Genomic DNA, 19,089 nt, shown 5'->3' with positions numbered 1-19,089 from the left:
TTTGTCTTTGTCTTCGTCTGTCAGAGGTGTGGGAGATTTTGTTCAGTCATTTTCAAGTTTGCTGATGTGAAAACCGGCTGGATAATGTTGATGACTCTGGATCCCGCACTCCTCTCCTCTGCCATTTGAAGGGACAGATCTGGGGAAGGAGCCAGCCAGAAGGGTGTCACGCTGAATTTTCCAGGACTGGGCTTGGGGCCAATCTCTTCCTCAGATGTGACAGTTCTGGGCTTCTGTCTGTAAGAGCCTGCTGTTGCCATTCTCGCTGTATTACCTGGACAGTCACGATGCTGCCGCAGCATGAAGATGTGAAAGGCCAGACAGTGCTCGGAAAGGAAATCTGCCCAGGCAACGGTCATCACTGAAACCATTTAAGTTGGATCAATGAAAATGATTGACATGAATATGCATGCCCATCCGAGTGCTTCTATGTGTTACGTTTTCTTTTGATTCACATGGTAAAATTTACTGCAGAGGTAGTATGCTGACAACATGACACGACATGGCGGCTGTCCAGTGAACACCAGCACAGAAAAAGTTGATTGAATATCTAAAGTAAAGTGTCTTTTAGCGGTTTGCTGACAATTTGTTGATTCCATCACCTGGGATATGTCATGGCTGACCTTGCATGATGGCATTACGGCTGTGTATAGATCCCTCTCGCCACAGTTCCTCCAGCTTTTCCCACTGGGATATTGAGCTTCTCTGTACCCCAAGGCAGCAACAATCTGTAGACCTGCCGGCTGCAGGGGCTGATTTAGTTCTCCTGTGAGCTCAGGAGGAAGAAGAAGATAAATGGTGTGGCGGACAGAAAGACGAGACAAGGAACAAATGAGGCCACAGTACTGCAGAGGTGTGTCGGGACAAACACAGAGGTGAGGGGGCAGAAAGAGAGTGAAATAAACAAAAGATATATGGGGTTAATGTGAGGAAGGCTTAACAGGACAGAAGAGAGGCGTTGTGAAAAAGGGGCCTTGAGAGTTATGTCAGAAGAAATAGAGGAAGACGGACAAAGCATGTGCTGTATCGGATCCTCCGTGAAAATAGGAAGAGGGATCGAGTAGGTGAAGCCGTTGGAAAGACTTGAGATTTACCATCGTGTTGCATGATTTCTCCTCTTGCTCTCTTTACAGTATTTCTTCCTTCCTTTCCTTTCTCCGTCCCCGCTGCCATTGCCCCCCCCCCCCGCCCCCACCACCACCCTTTTCTCTCTGGCAGTGTGCTCAGGGAACACAGTCCTCCTCTGTCAGGCCCCCACACCCCGTCTTCTGCTTCACAGGTAATTAAATGGATTTCCTGTCTTGTAGTCGGCGAAAGAACATGACCCTGCACTCTGCCGGAGCGTGTCCAAAGGCACTCCAGGGCCGGCTCCCTGCACCATCTGCATCTCAGTGTTCAAGCGGAGCAGTGGCCCTAAACAAACACACTCCACCCTGGGGACTGTCAGCCCACAGGCTCCCCAACTAAACACACTCCACGGATACAGTGAGCGAAAATAAACTATGGGGAGATAGACCTGTAAATAGAAGAATAATACACAGTATACAATACAGTCTTTAACAACATCTGAGCTGCAGTTATTATCCGGGTCAGACCACTTAGTGCCGTACAGTTAATTTACAGTGAGGAGGAATATATAATTCATTAGGTTGTGCAAGTTTTGGTTCATGTCATTTGCAGTACATGCAAAACTTAGTATACCGCTGGTCAATATCACAAAAATGTAAGGCGCTGACAAATCCTGTCCATTTCATACATGTTCATTCGTTGTCAGCCAAGTCCAAGAAGAAAGAAGCCAATTCATTTGAAAAACAATATAATGTAATCATATATAATTTATAGTTAAACTACAAAAGTTCATATTTAGGAATCAACTTTAACAAAAGTACACCCTTTACTAGAGAATCCATTCTTATATAGATTTTGTTTCTCTGCCGTTATTTTTTAAGATATCCTCAATCCTCCGGGGCATTGGATGATACCAGTCTCACTCAAATCTGTGGAGAGATGTTCTGCCATTCTTCACAGACGATTCTTTTCAACTTCTCCTTGCTCGAGGGGGTTTTGATGCACCACCTTCTGCTTTCAAATACTCCAAAGGTGTTCTGTTGGATTCAAGGCTAGAGACAAACCTTGCCAGGTCCTAGTTCTATCTTTTTTTTTTCCTTAATACTCTGGTGTGATTTTCCTTTTTTTGCAGTGTCTTTGAGACCATTGTCATGTGGAAAAAAAAAAAAAACTCCTGCCAAAGCCTCTAGAGATTGAGATCGTCAATTAGAGATCGATATTAGCACACTCCCACCTCCATGTTTCACAGTTCCAAATTTGCAGTAATTAGTCTTGGCCAGGTCCACGGCAAATAAGTTGGAATCCATCTGATCCAGAAAATGTTAATCATCTGACCAAAACAATTGCTGCCAACATTAAATCAAGCTCCTCTTTTTCATTTTCAAAGTTCAGTCTTGCAGTTTTCTTTCACGCCATCGATTGAGGTTGACTACTTCATGCAATATTGTTTGCTCTGTCTGTATCAGTCACTGAAACAGTTTCTACAGATAATCCTTGTACCAAGTCAGAAGCACTTTTTGCAAAGCAAAATAGCAACTTGTGCTTGGAATCCTTTTTCAAAGACGGCCATTGCAATTCCGTACTGGTAGGAGCCATGATTTATTGGACAAAAACCGAGGGCAAATTTGAGGAAGTTGTGGGGTTAACATGAGATCAAATACCCTACGCTTCAGCTTAAAAATAATACAATTATTGATATTGCACAGGGGTAGGCCTATAGTCAGTTTTCGTATGTACTATATGTATTGTTTGTTTTCCATTAACCTATTACAAAGCATGAAAGTGCACAATCTAAAAACGTATCTCCTCTCAGGATCAAATTGAAGATCATAACCAGTATGTTGAAGGGCTATCGAATGTTAGTCAATATCCACACACCATTTCTTACCTCTAATAATTCAGACGAATCATGTCAGTTTGAACACAGTCAAACTCTTCTTTTGTCAAGGAGACACACCTTATATTCTATAAATCATGACCAACACCGGAACCCAAACTGTGACAATGAATGTGTAGTGACATGATATAATGCATGGACGCTGACACTGTGATATCATGACTTTGTCCTACAAATATGTCTTTCTACCTCTGTGTTAATCTTTAAGAAGAAACCAGAGGGTGTGGGAGATAAATGCAACATGCTGTCAATAGTATGAAAGCCAGCAGCTCCCAAGGGCAGCAACCCACTGTCCCACCCCCCACCGTGAGGAACTTACTCCATCAGCAGGGCCTGAGTGCACTTCAAATAGAGGCCCAAAGACTATAGGCATGGGACCAGATCTTTCTCTCTCTCTCTCATCCTGCTCCACTTCAAGCATCTTAACACGAGACTTCATAGTTCTGTCATGAAAAAAAATTACACCTGACAGTCTGCTTACGGGCATGGGAGAAAGTGTGTTAGCGCACGAGTCAGTCAAAATGATGTCATCAATTCAAAGAGCTCAAAGTGTCTACTTGAATTTAAGTGGTATTTTAAAGTCATATCTCTATGTTATGTTTAAAATGCAAATTATTTCACTTTCAGGACATTCTGTTACTGCTTAACTTTGATACAGAATGCATTAAATTAAAGTTGTATTGAAAGAAAGTTTTCGGTTGAGCCCTTGACGACTCAACTTCCCATAGACTGCGGGTTAAAATCCATAAAGGTTTGCAAGATAAATCTGATGTATCATTGAATCTACAAGGTAGGAAAGAGAGAGAAAAAAATCGTTTTCTAGAGATATCTACAATCTGTGTAATTTTATAGTGAAATAATGAAAGCTTTTACCTACTCAGCCCTCTACAAATGAGACCATTAGACTAATTACACAATCTCAGAGGAGAAAATGACTCATTAGTTAATACATAACATTTTAAAGACAATGCTTTTGCATTTTTCGGGGGACATGAGCCCATGGGGTTAGAAACCACTCATCTAGATGATAATTATTAAATATCCTGGGTTTTACTGAATAACGCACACATTAAAATAAGTTCAGTAGCAACTGAGAGGCTGTGAATGTTAAATCATAAGCAGTGGTGAAAAATATATTTATATCCTCTTTACTTCAATCTAATTTAATTGCTATCTTTATATTAACAATGCATACATTAATATATAGTTATAGTTGCATTTGGTTTTTGTTCATCCTCACTTCTTTTATCAGAGTAGTTTTCAGCCACAGCAGGCAGCTATTTTCTGTCAGAGAGTTGTAAGTACCCACCATTCACAAGCTGTAAAGCACCAAACAATAAAGTTAGTGACCTGCTTGTTAGAAAAGGGGAGCAGCGAAAGCTGCCAGATATTTTTGGAGACCAAAATCTGAGCAGCAAGTTGAGTAAATATTGATATTACTTTCACAAGGTGGACAAGGTTCAACACATTCCCCTAAACAATGCCATCTTTTCAAGGACAGCAATAATCTGATATCAACCCGATTAAAACAATGGTCTGAAAAAGACGCTGTCATGTATGAAGCATTTTTTGATTACACCTTAACCTGAATGAAGTCATACTTAGGATTTGTTGAGTATTACAATCTTAGTCACATGTATAGTGTCTTAATTGCATTATGACATCCTATTGGAGTTTTTGCAGCATTTTGCTACATCAACATGTTCGGCAGCTACTATCTGCTCGATGTTATAATCAGACTGTCAGACTGCTCTGGCCCTAAAACATACAAACAGGAATATAAATGGAATATGCTGTTAGCTTAATAATCAGATTTTTGGTGTCTATGTTAACATAGTCAGTGATGTGTTCACATTTTGTTTCTGCTGCTCCCAAGAGGCCAGATAAATTGAGCATAACGTTAGTTCATCAGCTGACAATAGAGATCTCTATGCCAGCCATCATCAGCTGACTGCTCAGCAGTCAGCTGATGATTTGAAAATATCGGGTACTAAAAGTCAAATGCTTGGTCGTTAGAGGCAGCCTTGGTTGTTTTCAGAAATCGCTTCCGTCGACGTCGTGGTATAAGCCCCGCCCATTATCAGATAATCGGTTGTGATTGGACCAGCAAGTTTTCTGCCGAGGGAAATCACTTCCCAATGGAGGGCATCCAGACCAAAGTCTGGCAGAGCAGATTTAAATGAGCACCCAGAATTCGTCTGGGTCCCAGGCTAGCCATTGAGTTGTTTGATCTGTAGATGTCATGTGTCATCATAGGTCAAAACATGTTTCTATATCTAAAATCTTGATTTGGAGTCTGACTAGAGTTGTTCAATAAATGCAAGAGAGTAAAATGAAATAATACTATATTTGCAGGTGAACAATAGTAAGACATGTATAAAGTACAGTTCATGGATAATGTACCTGGCTACAGTGTACCATTAGCCACTGTTGGCTGTTGTGTGAAAAAATAAAGCAGCCAGTCACCCATGTGACTCGTCAATGTCAAATTATTGTTATGTACGGTACAGCATAAATCTGTTCTCTTTGGCTGAGCAGCTTTTCCTCTATGGAGAAGAGAGGTAGCTATCTCAACAGGTCACGGCTCAAAGCACCGTCTGCCTACAGTAACCACCCCTGGAGACTGGAGGTGGACTTTGCTATTTCCCTGTCCTAACGACCCAGCCATTAGCAGGCAATTGAGATGAACCAATAGAAATCACAGCTCGCGCTCAGAATTCATTAACTGCGAGAGCGTGACGAGTCACAAGAAGCAGATTGAGGCAGAGCAGGGCTGCACTGCTTGGCTTTTTCCCCCCTGCCATGGCCGCTGAACATAAATCAGACAACGAGAGTCCGTCCTCAAGACGGAGCATCCCTGGAGCCTCTCTACTAGTCAGGAAGGAGTATGCAAATAAGGACCTTGACCCAAATCAAATTCCAGAGCCCGTTCGTTAATTGCAAATTACAGACCCCGGCACCCCAATCAACGGCCTTTTAAGGGAATGATTTCAGACTAATTTTTGCAATCCTCAGAAAAATATGAAAGGGCAAGAAGAAGATGCAAAGGACTGGATTGGTGATGTACACAGCAGCTTGAATGGAGTGGTGTCCTTAGCCAAAGCATTGGCGGTCAATCCAGCCCGTGGAAAAAGTGAGTGCCATTACCAAGGATAGAGGAAGTGGTCACGCTGTGAATTAAATGATTATAAAGATGTAAAGATGTCTTTCCCGGCTGCCAGAATTCTCAGAACTGTCGTCTCATCCTCCTCCTCAGTTACCCAGCAAATGAGAACTGCTTTGTGAGGCCAGTTGTCTTATTACCACATTTGAATGGGCCAGAACGTGTCAGTCTTCCTCCAGAATTTATATAACATGACAGGCCAGGAACCATTTGTTTGTTAAATGCAAATCTCCCTATTGTCTCCATTATTGCTTTGTCAAGTGCCCTGCAGGCCCAAAGACAGCAGAAGAGTCCCGATTCATATTTTATTTTCTAGTTTTTTCACATCTCAGCTGTTTTCTCACAGACTTTGAATGAGGGAAGACAAAATGCATCATTTGCATATTTCCCATCAATGTGGAAAGGTGCATTTTGTTTGAGAATGTGTGCCTTGTGAACTAAGTGGTTGTGACAGGTATTTTGCTTTCATTATTACTACTATTTGTTAAATCAGCAAAACGGTCTCTTGGTGCCTCATAATGCAGCCATAGGAGGAAGAACTTATCATGTCACAATGCCTATGGCAACTCAACTGTTCTGTATCACCCTGAGCAGAGAACTGCACGAGACGACATGCAAACGATCACTCACACTGACGCACCAACACGCATATCCACTTCCCCACGAATGCCCCCACTTGTCTCTGAACACACTCACAAACACAAACTCACACACAGACACGTACGTTGCTGAAAATCAGGCAGTCGGGAGCTGTGAATGAAGCGATATTGTAACCTCAACCTATATGGCACTTTCCCACTGTGGGTTCAGCCAATGAATTATCCCCTCCAATAAATCCTGTTTGCAGGATAATCCTTTTCCCATCTTCTGGACAGACACTTTCTGTAATGAAATGGCCCCAGGTCCTTCCCTGTAACCCAGTCCCATCCCGGCCCCCTAACTCTGCCTGTCTCAGGGGAAAGAAGGGCTTACAGTGTGGCTCCCACCCCACTCAACCTCTGCTCAACTTTAGTGGCTTTGTCACCTCCCACCTGCCCCCACACCTAACCCATTTTCACATTACTTCTTCCTCTCGTTGCTCCGGGTGCAACTTCATTTCCTGTAGAGCTCCACTACAGCACCTCTGCTGCGGATCTCGCTCAGCTCTACTGTCTGCACTCACTCTTCCCCGCTTTACTCCTTTCTCCATTTTCCCCTCCCGTTTTCTCTTCATTGCTTTTCCTCCAGCAAATAAAATAAAAGAACAAAAAAAAGAAGATGGAGCCAAGCTCAAGCAATCTTTCTCCTCGTCTGATGATCGGAGTCACAGCCAAACACCAGAGGAAAAGCTTCTACTGCTGTAATGAGATGTCTTGCTGCGTCATATTCGCCGTCTCCATTTTGTAGGGAAGCAGTTTCGCTTGTGTGCTGGGTTCATGGTCAGCAGGGGGGGTGTAGCTGGCATTATACAACAGTAGGACAACAACCTAAGCCAGGGTAGAGTGGGAGGTGTAAATGACATTGGTGGAGAGCCGAAAGGAAGCTCTCTGGAGCCTGAGATGGATGCGAGATGCAGTGCAGAACTGTCGGAAGACTAAGCCAGACTTTTGCCAAGTAATTGGTTTTTTTGGAACAGCTGGCAATACAGGCAAGAAAAAACAAATGTGAACAATGTTACACTTTGGGATACTGGCACACTGGTGTTAACATGTTATTGACACTATTGGTCGGAAGACTTTTTCACACAGACTGGAACATGTTGTTAGAATTAAAGGAACCACGCTAGGCTGGTCTAAGGTTATTGGATAGATTCCAGTTTGTTCATGTTAAAAATTACTATAAACTCAAAAGTAAACTCATAAGCACTGTCCTAAACAAGGGCCAAGTAAATGCCCTATCTGGTCATTCTCTTGGTGGGCAGTCTCTATAATGTATGTTGTGATTTGGTGCAATACAAATAAAATTGAATTTATTAATTTATTTTTGGAGTAATTTTTTTACTCCAAAAATATATATAGATCAGAGCAGCTTTAAGTAGCTGACTCACATTCCACAAACCCAGCTCAAAGCTAACAGGATCAGGCTATTCACGGCTGGTGTAACGTCTTCACACACCAACCTGTGATGTGCTAAAAGTTCCAGAAAAAAAGACAAACATTTTGCCACAAATGTCTCTACATCGTTAAAATGGCAAATTCCCTTCACATTGCTTTTCTTTACCTGTTAAAGAATTATGTTGAGTAAGATTTTGTGAATTATTTTAATAATCTTTGGACTTGAATGATACGTGGACTGAAACAGAAGAAATTATTGTGTTTGATGTTTTCTGGTTTAGGCTAATGATGTTAGTGGTCATTTGATTGGTAGTTTTCCTTCAAATCTGTCAAATTTATGGAGTAAATGAATGAACATACTTGTAATATAAGTGGTCATAAACATCTGATCAGGCCTTTCGGCAATATATATACTGTATATATATATATACATGTATATATACTTGTAATTATTGATTTAATAGCGCATACAGGGGCTGCCCAACCGGATCTAGCAGCATCCTATACACAGGCTCATCTCTTTGTAAGCGTTGTCCTCATCTCCACGTATCTTCCCTGGGCTCTGACAGTCCCCCTCCCACCCCCGCCTGACACTTCCCATATCTCGTCCACGGACACCTGGCTGATACGGAGGCTGGGAGGCTGGGAGCTTCCCCTACTATCATCATCTCTGTCTGCCAGGCATGTGCCACACTGCCTGGCTGCCAAGCCCGGGAGCAAGCCTACCTCCTCTGTCTTGCTCTCTCACTCTCACCCTCTTTGATGGTGTGTGTGTGCGTTTAGAATAGGCGTGGGTCTGCATATCATTTCAGTTAATGTCTTGCAGAATGTCCTGTATAGGCTTGAAACTCGGCTCCAGAAAGGGCAGGAAATTCATACGTTCAGGAAACATGAGGAATCCCAATACACTGCATGCCCAAGTACTGTGCAAAGTAAGACGCTCATCTGCAAGAACACACACACACACACACACACACACACACACACACACACACACACACATACACTAGACAACCTATCACTTTTTTTCCCACACTAAAGCTCAAACAAAAAAAAACCCTTGACTGCAGGAGTTTCTGCATTTTCAATTATTATCTTCTTAAGGATTATTTGTGACCTGGTGCAGCATATCTTAAAAAAAATTTGGGATCTCAGGTTTTTTTGGTGCCTACGTGTAAATTAATTTCCTCCCAAGTGATGTGACGTCTTTGATCACACCACTGAGAACTCAGCTTCCCCTTTCTGTTTAACCTGTGTTTCTCTGTAAATCACTGGGAGACAAACTGAATATCAATGAGCCTTTGTTTGGGCTTTGATCCCCCACCTCTCATTATATAACTTGGGAATGTTAATCTTAAAGATGCACTAATGTTTTCAATTAATTGGCATCATTAGTGAAATGGTCGACCCACGGCGCAGAGAGACATGATAAATGGGCAGGTGGAGGGGAGTACGAGAGTGAAAGGGAACCCGTGTTGTCTGGCAGGTGGATGTGTGTCAGAACATGTGACTTGTCATCATCATCATCGTCATCCTGTGTTTGCTAAAGCCTGCAGCGTAATGACATCCAAGGAACAGGCGGTACACATCTGAGACGACAAGTCAACCTGAGAAAAAGGTTGTGAATTTCAATATTGTTCCCATCGGGCTGTAAACTTCAGTTCTGCAAAGATCACTGACCTAAATGCAGCATGTGAAGAGTACAACTGAATAAGATACTTTGTGCTTATCTGGTTTTCTGGAAGCGTGCACATGCAAGGACTGGGTGTGTGTGGCTCTGTGTGTGAAGGCTACATCTTACCCGTGCTCTTTGAAAAGTCTGCAAAATAACAAGATTGTAATGGACCTCATTTTATTCCTTTCATCAAATCATCATGGATTTATTTCAGCAGAGGACTAACTCTCTCCTCTGTGATGCATCCAAAAGCCTATTTATCTGCACTTCTCCATTATTTTTGATCAATAACGCACATGTCTCGTCCCTCTTCATGTTCATTTCATAAGTGTCATATATGGAGCGGTGTTTTCTCGGTGTCACACAGCCCTCGGGCTACAGCTGAGCCTCGGCGGTCTTTATCAGAAGAGGAGGACAAGGCTGAGGCAGGGGAAGAGTGAAAGTGTTATTTTTAGTGCACAAGAGCTCTGGGTCAAAAGAATATTTTTGGAGGGCTGGTGAGACCATCTGGACATATATATATTTATACAATACATTAAGGCGCCTGCATGTGTGTTCATGAATGTAAGCATTCTTACTGTTATGTGAATTGAGGTGTCAAGCGGGATGGTAATATATGTCATATTGCCTCATTTGTAGACATCATTAACACCCCAGTCATTTCCCATGGTGCTCCTGCCGGGGTCAGGGGTGGGCGGTAGTGAGTGGTAGAAATGGATGTGAGAGGGAATAAAATCTATGCACTGCTCCTTTAAGAGAGGCATTTAAAAAAGCTGCCAAGTCAATAAGCAGGGGGTTTTAGAGTAAGGAGATGGGAGCCAGCATTTTAAAAGGTCAACAGAGTAGTCTTTAATGATTCCCCTATTAGCAATTTTTAGGAGCGAGGATGGCTCATTTGGAACATGTCTTAGCTCATCTACTATGTAAAATAATATGACACCGAGAAGCCGATGTCAGTCCGTGACATTGAAAGCTGAGTTTTTTTTAAGACCGGAAAAAGAAATGTCAACATATGAAAGGTGGTTTCATGTAGAATTAGCACTTTTTGGTGATGTAGTTGTGCTGCGTGGTCACACCAGCCTTGAAACCCAATGAAATTTCATGACAATTTCAATTTATCCCAGCGTGCTTGCTTGTTGGGGCCAAGTGAATCCCCATCAATGCTTCATGTTGGTTTCAGCTGTGGTGAACTTTGACCCCCTCAAATCCACACCGACATCTAAACATTGCCCACCTATGAGGAGACGGAGAACCCAGTCCGAAATGGAGGAACCAATATTAGCATTTTAACTGTGTTGAACCATCCAATTTAATTTAACAGTAAAAAAAACTGTACCACATTAGAGCAGTGGTTTGACATTTATGAGCAGGCAGACGATGGTACAAATACTTTTGAATGAATTATATTGACAACTGAGCTATGCAAAGTGACTGTTAGCAAGCTCTTTCACAACATTTAACAAAATGGTGCACAAAGGTGAACAACACAACAGTAGAGAGATAATATAAGAGAGGCGAGCTGGTGAGTTCGCAGTAACTCCGTCTACTGCTGCTTCAACCAATCCTGTGAGTACAGTCACTTCGCCACCGAGCTTTTAGAATTGAATATTTTTGCAAAGATGATTCATTTCACTGTACCATTTTCTGGTGCGACTGGGCGTTTACTCTTCGACAGTATATTCACATTCCTTCCCACTCACACATTTTTCACACTAAATGGTGATAATTATTAAAAAATGATACTGGAGCAAGAAACATTCACATTGGCACACCGTCACATATACAGCAGACATTGCAATTAAATATTCTGTATGTTTACAGGGGGAAACATTACTGTACACAGGTTTGAGGTAATGAAGCGTTAACCCGCATAAACATGTAGAAATGCTCAAATTAATTAGTGGGGATTATAATTAGAGATCAGAATGCACAAAGTTGAGTTGCAGAGCTTCCCTGTTGATTTTCCTCTACATCAATGATTTAACTAATTAATTTTATCTATTAATATGTATGCATGGGGAAAATTATTCATTAATGAAATGTCAGAATTGAATAGATATCTTTTCTCTGTTTCATCTTGACGTGAGGGTGTTTTGACAGCCCTCCTCCCATCTGGAGATCTTATAAGTGCAAGAACAGACTGCTTATGAATATTGACATTTCTCCAGTCTGGAAATCGGGCAATTTGTGTTGAATTATTTCACCCGATCAAGTATGTATAGTTCTGAATTGATTAAACAAACTTTAAAGATTGATTATCTTCCAAGCGCATATCTTTTGGCAAACATCGCTTTCCTGATCTGTGCCCCATACGGCTTTTCTTTTTTTTTTCCCCTTTTTATTTTAGCACCACTTCAGTGAACTGTGTTGGGAAGGCCTGCTGATTACAGTAGGACAGATGGTCGTGCTCATCAAATTCAGTCCACAGGTTTTTTTTTTGCTTATCCAGTTCCAAATAAAACCCCACAGGTATTACTTTCATGAATTTGCAATTATTTAAGCATTTCCTTCCCCAGCATCTCTTGAGTTCGCAGGGACCCAATAGACCGCAAGCCTTCGGTAGCCTCCCAAACACTTTTTTTGATCCACTTCTTTGTCTCATCAGAGTACGTGATGAGGGCACATTGTAATTAATCTCTTCTCTATCTGACCGTTAGATCTTTCCCCGCTAATGTTGTCCTGCTGGCCTGATCTGGGGAACATTAGTTGTTTTGTTTTGAAATATGTCAAGCATGAAGGAACCATTAACACCAAGCCCCACCGGCTGCCCTCTGTGCAACAGTGTGCCTAGATCTATATCTGTGTGATCTCTCCTCTTTCGTGCTTTTAATTTCGTCTTCCTTTTGATATACACTTCTGAGCTCAGTAGTGCATCCTTTATGGGGACTCCAGGTGATACGATGGGCTTGTAATGATTTTTAAGCAGCGACAGAAGATTCTGCCCTGCACAATGTGCTGCAAGTAGTGTTGTTAAATGTTATTATTTTAGTTTCACAGAAGTCCACATTTGTCTCCATTTTCAAGTTAATCACATTTGCTGCCGCCACAATCTTGTACAAATGAAACAAAGAAATTAGGGCATAGCAATAACTAAATCATCCGGCAGCAATAGCTGCTGTAATGTGACACTGTTTTTATTACGCATGTAATAAGAGATTATACACATTGCAATAATACACCCCTTTTTTATGAGATTCATATGTCTCTGTGTGTGTGTGTGCGTGCAGCAGAGTGTTTGTGCCGCCTTTATTACCCACACTACTAATGAGTTGACCTCAGCCCTACACGGCCAGGAAAAAAATATATATCTTTAAAGCGCTAAGCACTGCTTATTATTTAAGTGTCACCACCACTGCACAGGGTATCAGTGGGGTTCGTTTGTGGCTTCTTTATTCATCTTTTTGCCGCCCCAGTGCTGAGTCTGCAGGCCATCAGTCGGAGGGACCGACCGTGGAGTCGGTGAGGTACAGTAGGACACGATATCTCAATTTCCAAGAGAACATTACCTAACCAGGGCCGAAAGAGAAGCCCATGATGAGAGAATAAGCAGCCGCCGAGGCGGAAGCCATGCTGCTGTGTGAGGATTGTTCTCATGGAACGAAGGCAAAGGAAAAGGATAACATGGAATTTCATTGGTTAGGTCTATTTCAGAGAGTTAGAAGAGGTAAAGAACAAAAGCTTCAGGGCAAGGTCGTCATTTCTATCCGTGTGGCACTCGCAGAGAATATCTGTGTAATGGCCTCTGCTGACAACCGGAGTGTGTGTGCATGGTGTGTGTTGTGTGTGTGTTTGTGTGTGTGAAAGAGAGAGAGAGAGTGAGACAAAGCAAGTGTACAAGTAAGAGAGCAAGGGGAGGAAAGAAAGAGAGAGCGAGGTTCTTGGAGTCATTTATAATGCGGCAGCCATGCTCTTTCCATCTCCCAGGGTGTGTTGCTCCTCGGCGGTGTGTGTATAGCCTTGAGGGAAACACCAGACAAGGACAGAGCTGGGGTTGCTGCTGACGCTTTGGCGGGGAGATACATCTTGTAACACAGCATGCTAAATGACAAAATGATATCTCATCAGAGGGCCACCCGGCGCGCGTGTGCGTGTGTGCGTGTGTGTGCGTGTGTGTGTATACATCTCTGAGGGAATGTCTCCAGATACCTCAATGTGTATATGCTTTCATGGAGGAGCGCTGTAGCATGCTGTTTGTAGATTAAGCACTGAAACAGAGTGCCGGTCTGCTATACTGTCGTTCTCCACCGGCATCGTGGAAACATTGCAGGGTGTCTGCACTGCAGCGACTTCCTGTCACATATCACAACATCTGGACGGGTGCTTAAAAAAAAACCCTGCAGGATATATACAGTAGATACCACTCAGTTGAGCATTGGCCTTTTCTTTTGAGATGAAATGTTACATCAACATAATCTCCAGTATGTCCACAAAAGAAAGTAGAAGCGCACACTGCACATGAAGCAGAGCAAACTGCTTGCGTGATTTTTAATTTTTTTTATTTGTCCTACAGCACTGCATAATGCGATGTAAGCCGTCATTGGTTATGCTGCCTTCCCACCCCCGAAAGGTTGAAGCAGCCATCATGGTGGTACCAGAAAGAGCAACCAGGGCAAAGGTACTCGAGGGGGAGACAGAGCCCAAATAAAGCTTTTAATGCGCTAGCTATTGATCCCTTCACTGAAATAAACTCAGGAGTATTGGCAGGTCCAGAATCCCACTTTGAAGGGACTCCATAATGAAGCTGGTCAATGCTAAGCTGTCCGCAATCAATCCCCCACATAACAGTTAATTACAAGTGAGGCTGCCATCAAGCAAAGAGGGGAGAGAGGCGGGCTGAAGGCGCAGAGAGGGAGAGGTGGAGCGGTGTCGGGTGAGCTTTGTTAAGGCGCTGGGGGGTTGGAGGGAGAATATTGAGCGATTCGGGGCAGGAGATATGAAAATGAAATGCACCAAGTAGAGTGTGAATGTTTCCCACACAGACTGTATAAAAGGCTTGCAGGGTTTTTTTTCTGTTCCATCAGTCTCTCGTCTCCTCACTAATGATGCTCAAATGTGCACCGCAACCTCGCATCGCACTGTCACCCGTCTATTAATGAATTGAGATGGACAACACCGTGTTCCTCGTAGCGTTCTTATCTTCCCGCGTCATTTGAGTGATAGATGTACGCCGCACAAATACCACTAAGTGTAGTTTTTATATTAGGCTAACTTAAAAGCTTACCGAGCTCACATTAGTGTGGGAAATATATGCAAGCTCCTGAATTCTTTAATAAGTAATGTGGCAGAAATTGGCCGTGGAGCGCCGGTAAATGGCACCTATCTGATGTGTTCCTGAGGGATCCGTGGACTGTATACGTAATTTGAATTTCAGCTGTTGACCTTTGTCGGATTGGGTCTTTTATTTTAATATTTCCATCTCTGACACTCTCCCCTGTGCGGCGCCTTGCGCCGAAAAGGAAGTGCCATCAAAATGTATGTGCCATGAATTCCTAATGTGATGGTAAACATCTGTGTGACTCCTCCTTATGCTCCGTTCAGACGGTGTAAACAACTGGAGCAGCAGAGCCGAGAACTGTCTGTGAAAGCAGGGGTCCAAACGCGGAGATCTCCTAATGTCTGCCGTCTTCTTCCCCGCTTTGTGTTTGCGCATGTGCGTGTGTTGTGTTTGTGTCTCCCAGGCTAATGGATTTACTGGAGATAGCGTCGGGTATTTATTACCATCTGTAATTGAATGCAATGATTATGGTTGTTGTGTAATGTGATTTTAATGTGGCTGCAATGGTTATGTATAAGGCCTAATGACTTTGCCTCCAAGGGGGTATGGCTCCCAATTTAAGTAAAGTCAAAATAGGAAAAAAAAATGGATCAGAGTGTGATTTTAATTCCTCTCTCCTCACCGCGTCTTCTTATGATGAATACATTTAATCATTAAATCAACATGCCGCTCCTTTAATCAAAGTGTCTCCTCGATAACGAGCTTGCCCTTTCCGAGCCTTTGTTTACATGGGTGGTCATTAAGTCAAAGGTCTCCGCACATCTCTATCTGTGTTTGTATTCCGAACGTACAACGTTCACACCACGGCAAAAGCAAGGAATCGTAATTGCTACCATTTTTCCGCATGATCTGAATTGGCGTCAGCCGTCAACTGTGGCTGAATACAGAGGGATCAATGGCCATGAACAAAATTATTGTAATCTCCCCTCCTTCACACATGAAATGATGGCACCTGGGAGCAGCGTCTCACGTTTGTCACGGCCAAATTCCAGATGACATCCGGAGGAAAAAACACAGCTGCGGACACACAGCGACACATCAGCTGTTATTGCACTCATGCCTATTGACCTCTCTGTTCAGTTTGCGCCACACTGCAGGAAAATTCCGAGCATCTGCGAACGAGGAGCCCTGACAAACAGCTGCTTCGGAAATTGAGCTCACAAAATACACACGTCAGTGAGTCGGCACTCAAACACCGACGTACGCAAACACGCCATAAAACACTGTCACCTCTCCGCTGCACACATCCCGCTCACTCTCACCACATTGTAAATCTTTTGTGTTGCACGCGCGCTCGCGGTGTGTACACTTGCGAATGCGAGTGTACACACACACACACACAGACACACAGACACAAACACACCTGCACACGCACACTCATACACCACACACACGCTCCGATTACACAAAGCTGGGGCTTTGCTTGACATTATTAGTTTTGCATTTGGGCGTTCTGCCCAGAGTAACAGTATGGATTTTTGCCTTGGCTCCCTATAATTGGATGAGTTAAATTTCTCCATTCATTACATGTGCATCTGACCTCTGGACCCTGGCAGCTCCTGTGTTTTATTAGCACTCTCATCCCCCGATAATAGGGAACCCTTTCCCCACCAACAATCCCCCTCTCTCTCACACACGTTGTCTCCTGCTTTACGAATTAACCCTTTGTGTTATGAGTGTCCAGGTCCGAGAGAGACGCACAAAGGGAGAGCAACACGGTAACCAGCCATAAACCTTTACCCCATGAATTTAATGGTCAATCTATCCGAATGATAATGTATTAGTGCTCAGGAATGAAAAGAAAGTTATTTTTTGGTAACAATTCCTTGAGAGCAAGTGGCAATTGTAACAAGATAATGTCCACTACAACACTGGAATTTTACTTTATTTTCCAAACCTAAATTAAAAAGCGTGTCCTTTTTTTTTTATACAAAATCATTACTTAATCAAAAAGTCAGTCTGGATAAGAATGAAAATGTCTATTGTCCTAAAAGACATAAAGTAGCATCAGCCATGATACTGTTGCCTGAAAGCGGACGGAAAAAGTAGAAGACAGTCATTGATATTATCGCTGTTGTTCGGCCGGAGACACATGAATTCCAAGTTGGGGTCTGTAATCTTTCACGCTACAGCCATGGACTTTGTATGCACACCATGGTCATGTATATTTCATGGGGGCATGTATATTTAACATAGCCATGTATACCATGTGTAGGCATGATGTATGGACACTGACAACAGTCCTTGACATTATACGCACAATTACTCTTCGCCCTGTAGTAAATCCTCAGGTTCAGCATAGTAAACAAAACAGCAGGGGATCTGTTGAGGAGAGGGGGGTGGGGGCGGGAGGGGGTTGTGTATGACACAAGGTCAAAGCTATTGTGGACTTCATCTGTGGCTTTACACAAGTAACACGGATTGAGAATCCATTTGTCACTGAATATTTCACGGAGATAATGTATGCGACAACAAATGTCCCCACCCCGCAGCACTGGCACGGACATGGAGAGAGGCGAAAGGCTTTTGCTTGTCCTGAACTTCAGGCTCTCACATTCTGACACCCCCCCCCCTCCCCAAATGACCAGGTGACACCTTATTGATCGGAGCCATCTTTCGAGGCCAAGATCTTAAAGCCTTGCGTGGCACATTCAATGACCTGCTGCGGACAGTAATGCCGTTGGCCACGGCTCTCTGAGGACCTCATGCACAAGTATCCGGCTGACTGTTGGCTTTTGGATAAGAGTTTCTGACAGCTGCGGAACAATGCTACTGGCTGCTCTCTTGTAGCAGCCAATGTGTAATCATCTCAGCACTCTGCTGTTAAAACTTTACAACAGTAATGTATGCAAACATGAATTCCATTTATTCCCCACCAGGTCCCAACAGGCAGGCCTTAAAGTTGCAAACTGTCTTACATCACAAATTACTCTGCGAGCACTTAATGCATTTTATATCACTCATAATCCTGGTGTTCCACACTAATTAGCCGGAGTTGCCAGCATGCATATTACTCCTCATTATTTGGTAGCATCACACTCCTTTTCCCACCCATTTTCAGCACACTTGGGTAGAATGCCGTTTTCAAGGGTCCTTTCTCTCGCATTTTTATTTCTTGAAGGAGACGATGAGGACACGAATTCTTCACCGGTGGCAGGTTTCTTTCAGCAGACACTGAGCATGTAGTTGTGTACAGTTTTCAAAAGTAATTAAAGTCATTACTAACTCAACTAAGCTGACAGTTTCCACAATGCTTTTGTACTTTTCATTACTTTTCATTGAAGCACTGGGAGCCTAAAGATTAAAAGTAAATGTAAGAAAAAAGAAAAAGAAAAACGCTACATTGTCCAGCGTTGAATGAAGTTGTCTGCACACACACACACACACACACACACACACACACACACACACACACACACACACACACACACACACACACACACACACACATTCTTTTGTTGAAGAGAAGCTTCCAGTGTGGGCTGTCCAGCTGTGAAGCAGTAAAATCACCACGGCTGCTACCATACTGTTTCTCCATTAGTGTGGACACAGTGAAGCGCTTTGTGTCCAGACACATCATCACAACTCATCACACCATTACTGCAGTTTCTCTCCTCTTTTTTGTTTTTTGAGCTCAACTTACTGAGCTGCACAATATCATAGAAATAATGCAAGTTAAGTCAACTTTCTTTGATCACTTAGTTCAGCTTTGTTGTGTCATTCGTTGCTTTATGTTGCTGTTTAATGCTGTAATTAAACCCCTTTCTAAATGATCATATCATGCAGTTTTATGGTATGCTGCACTGATTCTACGCCGAGATTTACGCTTACAATGAAATGCGACATCTGGGTACAGTTTTAAGTGATTCTCCGCCTTTTGTAGAATCAGACACTCGTCTGTAGACTCGACCGTCGCTGTTTAAAGTCTGTAGTTTCATCATGTTGGTTACAATGGAGACGCGATGTTACAAAGTAAAA

The sequence above is a fragment of the Scophthalmus maximus genome, chromosome 6, assembly GCF_022379125.1.
Source record: "Scophthalmus maximus strain ysfricsl-2021 chromosome 6, ASM2237912v1, whole genome shotgun sequence".
NCBI classification, from domain to species: domain Eukaryota; kingdom Metazoa; phylum Chordata; class Actinopteri; order Pleuronectiformes; family Scophthalmidae; genus Scophthalmus; species Scophthalmus maximus.
The sequence above is the reverse complement of the archived record's forward strand: the minus strand, read 5'-3'. Positions refer to the sequence as shown.